General features: G+C 44.4%; 1 pseudogene; it reads right to left on the bottom strand.

The window, feature by feature from the left end:
* Positions 1–67: 67 nt before the first annotated feature.
* LOC135546262 (general transcription and DNA repair factor IIH helicase subunit XPD-like) lies at positions 68–11,123 on the bottom strand (annotated as a pseudogene).

The raw sequence follows: 11,123 nt of genomic DNA, 5'->3' as shown, positions 1-11,123 counted from the left end.
TCATGCTAGCCTTGTCTGTTTCATGATGTACATGTGCAAATATTTAGAAAAAAAACATGCACCACTGCATGGTAGAAACTGTAAACATTTATTTTTCAGCCTCCAGGCTTATGCAAATATACACTTTGTAAGAACAGAAGCTGCTCTATGTACAGTAGGATTGAAACAGTGACCTTGTGGGTTTGACTAGGTGATAACATTTCCTCTTAGGCTTGGTGAGTGATCTGGGCGATCTTTTGCAGCATGTCCTCTGACGAGCTGCTCCAGTGTCAGCAGAGACAGGCCCAACTGGTCCTCCTGGGGGGGCATTCAGAGAAAAGAGGGGTTAAGGGGAGACCTGGGATACGTTCACTTGGTAAACATTGAAGAACGTTGCAGGTAGAGATGTCATGAATAGATCTGACGAGATTTCTTATTCTACATGTCAGACGGGCATCTCCATAACATTTGTTTCCACAACCTCGGAAACCTGCTAAACATGTCCCTGTACTGTGCAGTACCTGTCTGAAGGGCTGGGCCATCTGGCGTAGGAAGTGTTTGGACAGCTGTACCGTCTCGTCGATGGTCAGGTTGAGGCTGCCGTCAGTGAGGTGCTCCTGAATCCACCAGGGCAGCTTCTCTCGCTTGTCAGCCCGGGCATAGCACTGCAACACGAGAGAAAAAGGATCTTAGGCTTTGTTCCAATTCTCTTCAATACTGATGTGAAGGAACTAGATCACTAACAGCATTATGGAAGAAATCCACTTGGATATTTTTTTATTACAAAAGGAATTTAGAATTTTTATTAGGATCCCCATTAGCTGACGCCATAATGTCAGCTAATCTTCCTGGGGTCCAACACAGAACTATAAATATATTAAACATTTAGGTAGACAAAAGAAAATGATCCGGGTCAAGTCTGTATCAACGATCAGAGTGGTAAGAAATGGTCCAACAATTCCTCTCAAACTTTGACACACCAAGTTCCAAAGGCCCTCACCTTGTCTGCGAAGATCAAGCCGTAGTCTGTCTTGCCCCTGATGGCGCGGCCCACACACTGCGCTGCGTGCCGCATGGCGTCAAACGGCAGGAAGTCATTCTCTCTAATCTGGAACTGGTCCCGCAGGTACTCCAGACAAGCCTGGTAGGGATAGACAGAGGGAGGAGAAGGATCATTATTTTGGACAAACAGCACATTAGGATTAAAGGAAGTGTAAGACAAGACAGAGGGGTGAGAGGACATACACGGAACATAAGAGAGGAACAGACCAAAACAGTGAATAAAGCAGAAGAGAAGAACAAGGGAAGGATGATGAACAGAGGAGTTGGACTGACCTTCAGGATCCGGCTCTGTGTGTAAACGTAAGGCACTCCGAACATGATCACCGCACGGCCAAAATGGTGGACTGAGGGAGATCGTTTCACAGCACTCATCTCGTCAAATAACTACAATGAACAACTCACTGCACATGACCTGTGTTGTAACTTTGGCGGGCATTTTATTTTGCAAATGACACTGAAGGATGCAATACAACTGTGTTACAGGAACTAAAAACACTCACCAAAGTCGATTCCCTCGGACACCTTCCCCCTGGCCACAGACAGCAGGATGGCTCCTCTGCCGTTCTCACAGGCCTGGGGCACAACAAATAAGAGGTCACAGGTTGTCTTCTGTCGTTGAGTCTAAGACAATCAAAGAAAGGGTCTCCTGACCTGGTATTTCTCCAAAGCCATGCTGGTCTCTGCTGCGTCTGGTGTCTCGATGAAGATCAGCTTGTTCCTCTGGACGTTCTCCAAGATGCCCTACAGACAGAGACACACCGGGACAGGACAAGAGGACAACCGTTTACTCAACTTTCAGATTACTACCCTTAAAAAATTACATTTCTCCAACTCCGGAATCTATCACCAATATCAACATTGGGCACAATTCCAGCTGCTGCCAATAAAATGCTAACATACTGTATACTGAACAAAAGTATAAAACGCAACATGCAACAATTAAATAAATTCTTGGGCCCTAATCTATGGATTTCACATGACTGGGAATACAGATAATTGGTTGGTCACAGACACCACCACCCCCCCACCAAAAAAGGTAGTGCCGTGGGTCAGAAAACCTGTCCGTATCTGGTGTGACCATGTGTCGTGCTGCATGAGGCAAAACTCCTTCGCATAGAGTTCATCAGGCTGTTGATTGTGGCCTGTGGAATGTTGTCCCACTCCTCTTCTATGGCTGTGCGTAGTTGCTGGATATTGGCAGGAAAACTAGAACATGCTGTCTGGTGAGTATGCAGCCCATGGAAGAACTGGGACATTTTCAGCTTCCAGGAATTGTGTTCTGATCCTTGCGACATGGGGCCATGCAGAAACAAGGTGATGGCGGGGATGAATTTCACGACAATGGGCCTCAGGATCTCATCACGGTGTCTGTGCATTCAAACTGACATTGATAAAACGCAATTTCTCTTCATTGTCTGTAGCTCCTGCCTGCCCATACCATAACCCCACCATGGGGCACTTTGTTCACAACGTCATCAGCAAACCGCTCGCCCACACGACTCCATACACATGGTGAGGCCGGTTGAGCTTACTGCCAAATTCTAAAAAATTACGTTAGAGGCGGCTTTTGGTAGAGAAATTAACATTCAATTCACTGGCAACAGCTCTGGTGGACATTCCTGCAGTGTGAAAAAATTTTTTTTAGAGTAGCCTTGTATGGTCCCCAGCACAAGGTGCACCTGTGTAAATATCATGCTGTTTAATCAGCCTCTTGATATGCCACACTTGTCAGGTGGATGGATTATCTTGGAAAAGGATAAATGCTCACTAACAGGGATATATAAAAACAAATATGCACAACATTTGAGAGAAATGAGCTTTTTGTGCATATGGAAAATGTCTGGGATCTTTTATTTCAGCTCATGAAACATGGGACCAACACTTTACATGTTGTTTGTAATTTTGTTCAGTGTAGCTATGTCTATTGCCATAACAGCACAAACAGAACCACACGATATTCACTTTTATTCTCACTTCCATTTGTGGACCGTGTGTACACACCTGCTCATACCACAATGTTCTCCATGTAGGTGTAGCTGGTAAAGAAGGCCACGATGCCATCGGGCATGATCGCAGACATCTCCAGCAGCAGGTTGCCATAGTTACAGGTGACAGCTGAAAAATAGAAACCAGACCAGGTTTATTCCAATATTTTGTTTTATCACAACTAAGGAAAGGAGAGTCTAAGCTTACATTGTATTGAAATAATTGTAACAATCACTAACCAAAATCTTAACTTGTGTCTCAAACTTGGAGGTCATGGCCACCTGGTCGTTCCCCCTCCCACCACCTGAAAGAGATCAGTGTCACCCCCTTGCATCCTTTCTGAAGCTCAGCATAGCTTGAATTAACCACTCAGGTTAACGTAGACTGTTTCTGAGGTTACTCACAAGAGGGCAAAGGCAGGTGCGTGCCAGCGCCATGGTGAAGGACGCCGTGGTAACAGGCCGGAAGTCTAGGATTCGGGGGTAAATGTCCAACGGTGAAAGGGTCTGTGGGTAGAAACATGATCAGAAGTCGACATCCACAGGGTAGGACAGCTGAGCCAACACACAGCCAAGGGATCTAGTGTGCGGATCAATGGCGTGAGGTGATGATCATACTCCTGAACTGACTGCTGAAGACACCTACAGGCAAAATAATATAACTATCGTACTTCTTTACATTTGTTTGCATCGCATGAACTCTGTCACTCTGCTGGTGTGTTTACGGACATATTCAATCAATCCCTATACCAGTCTGCTGTTCCCACATGCTTCAAGAGGGCCACCATTGTTCCTGTTCCCAAGAAAGCTAAGGTAACTGAGCTAAACGACTACCGCCCTGTAGCACTCACTTCCGTCATCATGAAGTGCTTTGAGAGACTAGTCAAGGACCATATCACCTCCACCCTACCTGACACCCTAGACCCACTCCAATTTGCTCACCGCCCAAATAGGTCCACAGACGATGCAATCTCAACCACACTGCCCTAACCCATCTGGACAAGAGGAATACCTAATGTGAGAATGCTGTTCATCGACTACAGCTCGGCATTTAACACCATAGTACCCTCCAAGCTCGTCATCAAGCTCGAGACCCTGGGTCTCGACCCCGCCCTGTGCAACTGGGTACTGGACTTCCTGACGGGCCAGGAAGGTGAGGGTAGGCAACAACATCTCCACCCCGCTGATCCTCAACACTGGGGCCCCACAAGGGTGCGTTCTGAGCCCTCTCCTGTACTCCCTGTTCACCCACGACTGCGTGGCCACGCACGCCTCCAACTCAATCATCAAGTTTGCGGACGACACAACAGTGATAGGCTTGATTACCAACAACGACGAGACGGCCTACAGGGAGGAGGTGAGGGCCCTCGGAGTGTGGTGTCAGGAAAATAACCTCACACTCAACGTCAACAAAACTAAGGAGATGATTGTGGACTTCAGGAAACAGCAGAGGGAACACCCCCCTATCCACATCGATGGAACAGTAGTGGAGAGGGTAGTAAGTTTTAAGTTCCTCGGCATACACATCACAGACAAACTGAATTGGTCCACCCACACAGACAGCATCGTGAAGAAGGCGCAGCAGCGCCTCTTCAACCTCAGGAGGCTGAAGAAATTCGGCTCGTCACCAAAAGCACTCACAAACTTCTACAGATGCACAATCGAGAGCATCCTGGCGGGCTGTATCACCGCCTGGTACGGCAACTGCTCCGCCCACAACCGTAAGGCTCTCCAGAGGGTAGTGAGGTCTGCACAACGCATCACCAGGGGCAAACTACCTGCCCTCCAGGACACCTACACCACCCGATGTTACAGGAAGGCCATAAAGATCATCAAGGACAACAACCACCCGAGCTGCCTGTTCACGCCGCTATCATCCAGAAGGCGAGGTCAGTACAGGTGCATCAAAGCTGGGACGAGAGACTGAAAAACAGCTTCTATCTCAAGGCCATCAGACTGTTAAACAGCAACCACTAACATTGAGTGGCTGCTGCCAACACACTGACTCAACTCCAGCCACTTTAATAATGGGAATTGAGGGGAAATTATGTAAAATATATCACTAGCCACTTTAAACAATGCTACCTAATATAATGTTTACATACCCTACATTATACATCTCATATGTATACGTATATACTGTACTCTATATCATCTACTGCATCCTTATGTAATACATGTATCACTAGCCACTTTAACTATGCCACTTTGTTTACATACTCATCTCATATGTATATACTGTACTCGATACCATCTACTGTATCTTGCCTATGCTGCTCTGTACCATCACTCATTCATATATCTTTATGTGCATATTCTTTATCCCCTTACACTTGTGTGTATAAGACAGTAGTTTTGGAATTGTTAGTTAGATTACTTGTTGGTTATTACTGCATTGTCGGAACTAGAAGCACAAGCATTTCGCTACACTCGCATTAATATCTGCTAACCATGTGTATGTGACAAATAAAATTTGATTAGATTTTTTGATTTGATTCTGAATGGTGGTAAAAAAAATAACATTTTTTATAAAAGCTGCAGATTTAAGGGGGAATGCCCTGTTGATAAAGTACTGAGAAACAAAGAAAATGCATTTGTCCCTCATTAACACATCTACATAAACAAGATACAGCACTAAGTTTACAAATAGCACCCGAGCCTGACTGCATTGGAATGTGAGTGGCCACATCTTGGACAGATGATACCATCAGCAGGTGGCTTATAATCACTGATTAGTGGCTAGGTCACAGGTAATCTAGGAACATGAGAGAGATTACCCAAGACGTAATGATGACAGACTGGAAGCGCTCAAACACAGGCTTGATGGCAATGGAAGGGCCCATACAGCTGAAGGGAGATCAGAGCCAGGGTTAGAAGTAGATCCCAGATAAAAAGCGTAAAGAGACACACGTTGGTGTTTTTTAATGCACTAGCCCATAAAATAAAAGTCTGTTTAATATCTGAAAGTACATGAATGCCTGGACATGGATTTATGCAATATATAATATAATTTGTTACAGTTTTTCAAATAGATCCCAGATAAGATGAATGCCAAATCAATTCTTATGATGCATTTAAACTATCCAATGACACAATGAGTAACTAAGCAGAGTGTATACATGAGTCATTCACTTGCATCCTAATGGATTATTTCACCCGTGGCTCTTGCAGTGGTACAACATCTCATCCATCAATAACACACCGTTCTGCTGGCAAAATAAAATATGAACCGCACCTGAAGTGCAGAACGGGGTTAGCAAGGGTGGGGGTTCGGTCTTCAAAGGGTTCAATGATGATGGTGAATCCTGAGGGTGGAAGATGGCAAGGAACAGACAAAGAAAGTAAATAACCACAGAGCTGTAGCCGTGTAGAGATAACAGACAGTCAGCCTAGGGAGGTTCAGTACCTTTGCTGTAAGTGCTGACCAGTGTGGCAAAGTTGGAGATGAGGGTGATGGCTGAGAAGTCTGCGATGTCAGCTATCTCTAAAGTCCTCAGCAACGAATGCAACCTCTCGGCACAGAATCTAGAGAAACAAATAGATATGTAATATAAGAATTAAGGAGTGAGGAGTTACTAGAAACTTATTTTGATGTTCCCAAGAGACATATTCCACAATGAAGTCTTAAGTCTAGGAGCATTCATTCTGCATTCCCTGGTGCCCTGGTGGACGGAGTTTGGCCATTCCATTGGTCCTAAAATAGAAATCTCCATGGTCCTAAAGTGGAAATCACCACCAACCAAGGGCACCAGGCTATACAAAACTAACACAAAAGTACTGTAGAAGTCACGTCAATGCAGACCTTCTCAAAGATGTCTTTGAGGAACTGGAGAGTGCTCTCCTGCATTACATGGTGAATCCTCAGCCTGGACTTCAGGTACTCCAGGAAACGCTTCATGAAGCCCACAAAGTGCTCTGCTGTGCGGACGCTGCGAGGCACGGCCTCTGGAGGCAGAGGGGGGAAAGACGTAAAAAAAAGAGTGCGGGGGTGGGAGGACAGGTTATAGAAAGGAAAAGATAGATGCATGAAAACCTGTTTGAGCATAAATCGATACAAATATGAACAAATATTCAATACTTGGATTGTTTTCGACTGGACTCCAGGGGGCTAACCTTGAAGGATCTCATCTGGCAACACGGGATTGGACATGTAGATGTCGGTCTCCCTGGCAACGTTGGCCTCTTTCCGGCCCTCCACCAATCGTCTGTATTCCTCAGTTTGGCTGCGTCTGTCTCCTTTATCCTACAGCAGAGGACATGCGGTTGAGATGACGTCACAAGACTCTTCACTTCTGGGGCAAGAACAACAAACTGGTTGAGTCGGTCTTATTATAGACTCCTTGTACATTCTCCTTTGTACGCAGAAAATGTCAGTGCATCTAGTGCTGCTCTCCACTAGACCCCTGAGCGGATGACCTTACTTGAGAATGGTGTTCTGTAGGGTCTCCACATTGGCCTGACTGCGGTCCAGAGTCGTCCTGGTGATGTTGACACTCATGGAGTCGATGCACACGTTGTCTGAGGAAGAGGATGGAATATCAGCTTGTGGAGGCTTGAAACAGTGGGTTACTTAAAGAAATGGGAAAGAAACAGGTGGATGTCCTTACCGATGTTATATGCTTCGTCAAAAACAACCACTGATTTATTGGAGCGTCTTTGAGACTAGGTCTGCAATCTTTGGGTCCACTGTAAACTATGATGTTGGCATGGAGGATCTGTATGTGTTAAGGAAAGAAAGAAGCAAAAAGGAAAAACATCCTCACTTGTCCATCTCCTTCATACAGTAATGCCAGAGAGTTTCTAAACCCAGAGGCACAACATAGCAAGACTTCCAGGAACAGTTGCGAAACAGACCAAGCAGACCAGGCCAGGGTTTGAGAAGTCAATGAGAAGTGAAAAGTTGTTCCTTACTTGTTAATTTTCTCAAAATGTAAAAGGCACAACCTAGATCCGAGCCAATGTCTTAAGTAGTTAAATGTTATTACTCCAACTTTGTGAAAGTAAACTGATACATTTTAATTTTTGTCAAAAACAACTTTATATCGAAAGTATATTGCCTAAAAGGGTGATCGGGGATTTCTATTGGAAAATCAGTTTCTGCCCATCTTCATACTGTACCGTCTTTAGTAATGCTGTCAAATATAACATGCTACAAAAACAATTGTAAAAGAAAAACATCAGAAGCTATGACAAAGGGCTATTCTTACCGAATATCGTGCTAGGTAGTAGGGGCACCAGCCTTTCCTCCGCCCAAAGTCCTTCATATCGTCCAGGTTGTAGACTCCAGCTGGGAGGGGCACCTGCTTTCCCATAGCGTCAAACTCCTAAAGCAGATAGTCAGTCAGACAGACAGAGGCATAGAAGTCTCCAGATCACCTTTGGGCGCGGATGTATGACGCTGTTAGGCTGTGACATTTCCCTTCCACCTCCTTCCCAAAGCGTAACGAGCTCACCTGAACACAAAGAATCATGCAATTTGGACCATGACATGGACAACAAAAATATTTGCTATTTTGACCACACACAAATGTGTTTGAAGAGTGTGACAGGACCATGGTTAGTGGGTGTCATCGTGAAGACATAATGTCGGCGGTGTACTGACTGCTAGGGCCGGGCAATAAAGTTGTCTACCGTGATCCTTTACAGACACAGAACGCAGTACAGTAACATGTCGATAACTGATTTCAGAAGCGTCTGTACCTTTTCAAATTGTAGGATTCTGCTCCTGCATATAATGTTCCATTGTTTCCCTGACAACAATAAACGTTGCCATTTATTGTAGGGTGGATAGATGTGCTTTCTTTCAACTAAATGTCTAGGGAAGTTGCAATATTTAACAAACTTTAAAGTACAATTTCTTTAGGAAAGAATGATCTGCGGGTGGGCAGCAGGCAGGCTAGGATTGACTGTTCTGGTCACCTACTGATGGAAGTCAGTCCCGCTTCAGAAGCGGCATTACTTTACAGACAAATAAAATGTCATTCATGTCTCCAAAGGTTTCGTGTCGGCGTTTAAATAAGCTGTAGTGTAGCCTACCCTAACAGACAAACAAACATGTCGTAGCAGAGGTGCTTCTAATGGGCCACTAACCATTATATCTGAAAAGGGCCATCGATACAGGCTATACGGGAAGCCTACTGTCATTTCATATTATGAGACAAAAACACACCCACCCACTCATAAACAAAGAGTAGCCTACCCCGTGCTGGCAAGACTGGCCTCAAGATACCCCTGTATCCCAGCGACATTGGTCCCATGAATAGCCTAAACTACGATATTCTACACGCAACAGACCGAACACACACACGGGTCATTAGCAAAGAGAAAGAGCAGGCAGGCAGGCCAGCACAAGGGAAAGACAGGAGGGGCCGTGAGCATATGTCTTGGTAATCTGCATCTTGCAATGTCTTGTCTTGCATGCCTCGCAAATTCAAAAAGTAGCCTAAAGTTAGTCTCTTCCTCTCTGGTTTTATTTAAATTACACAACCATGCCCAGGTCTTTATAGCCATAGAAATCTTATTAGGCTATACCACAAAATAAATAATGTTTTGTGATAACTGCACTGTGATTTTAATTATGTGGGGGGAATTTTTGGTTTGTTCTTCTTAATGTTAAGGATTCCAACTTTGTTTAAACATTTACACGTTCACACCCCTAATGGAATTCATGTTTGATTTCGAGGGGTGATAGTAGTAGCATCTAATATTGGATTTAATTACTTCCTGGGCACCGCTCGGTGATGCAAACGACTCCTTCCCAAACAGAACCGTCCACGGATATACCCTCCAACGTTGAAAAAGCAATGCCAAACAAGCAGACACCAGTCAGTATACTGAATATGTTTCAAGGATTGGGATTGTTAAGCCCATAGACCTCCATTGATTGAGGTCTATAAAATGTGCTATTGGCACTCCTATCTTGGGGTGAATACACAGGTTTTTTTTGGAGAGGAGTTGTTCTTCTCTCCCGTCTCCTTAGAATAGAACTCCGTAAGCTTCCTCAACCACCTGATGGAGAAGGGAGCAACATGGCATCAGAGAAGGGTCTGAGAAACATTTGTTCTTCAAGGACTGGGGAGCACACACACAAAGGTGTAGGAGAAGAGAGAGATCACCTTCCCGAACTGTTCCTGAGATAGAGAACAGTAGATCAGCTTTGTGACTTCAAGGGGATACTCCTGTCAAAGAGAGACCACTATATAAGTGTACTGTCAAAATGGTCCAATGGAGTCCTGACGGAGAAACTGACATATCTTGACTCACCCGCTGATATGCAACAATCAATGACAGAAGAGAGATGGTTTTCCCAGTTCCCGATGGCATCTCCAGAACACCATGTCCCTTTGGATAAGCAATGTGTTACCATCATGCATAGGGTCATAATATTAGGATAGAGTTACTACAACTGGCATGTTGCTGGGTCTCTCTAGTTACCTTGGCATCCAGGGTCCTCTTGAGTTCCAACATGTTGGAATATTGCTCTGGGTAAATGTAGTCATAAAGAAACTAGACTAACAACCATTCGATGTTGAGCCTTAGAATAAAATGTATTACCATTTGTTTTTGTTTTTATTTTGGTATTACAAAAACATGCATGTAAGTGAAATTAGTAAGGGCATTTTAGCCAGGTAACGTTCACTAGCAAAACACAGCTGTGACAGCACGTACCATTAGCTAAATCGAAGAAACCTATAACTACCTAGCTAACGCCCATATTCATCTGTGGCTAAATTGGTTCCAACAGACATTGCATGGTGCAATGTTGACAGTTTAACCAGCTAGCTAGCATATGATAGCCAACTGCTAGCTAATTTTAGCAAAGAGCGGACTTAGTTACGTTTACTAGCTAACGTTACGTGCGCTAGCTAACTTTGCCCTGTCTGATAATCTCTCTGCCACGAGCACTCACTTCATTTCGGTAGGATTTTTTGCAGCCATGATCAAGCAGCTTCTTTGGGTCAGGCACTTTTTATTTTTTTTTCACAATAAATAGATGCCTAGCTAACTTACTGGCTAAACAAAACCCTTCAATTAGCTAGCTATGTCCCACACGTTAGATTTATTCAGACATTCTCCATCGACACTTCTACACAAAGG

Source organism: Oncorhynchus masou, chromosome 9 (assembly GCF_036934945.1).
Source record: "Oncorhynchus masou masou isolate Uvic2021 chromosome 9, UVic_Omas_1.1, whole genome shotgun sequence".
NCBI classification, from domain to species: Eukaryota; Metazoa; Chordata; class Actinopteri; order Salmoniformes; family Salmonidae; genus Oncorhynchus; species Oncorhynchus masou.
Note: the sequence above shows the minus strand (reverse complement) of the source record. Positions and strands in the feature narration are given on the sequence as shown.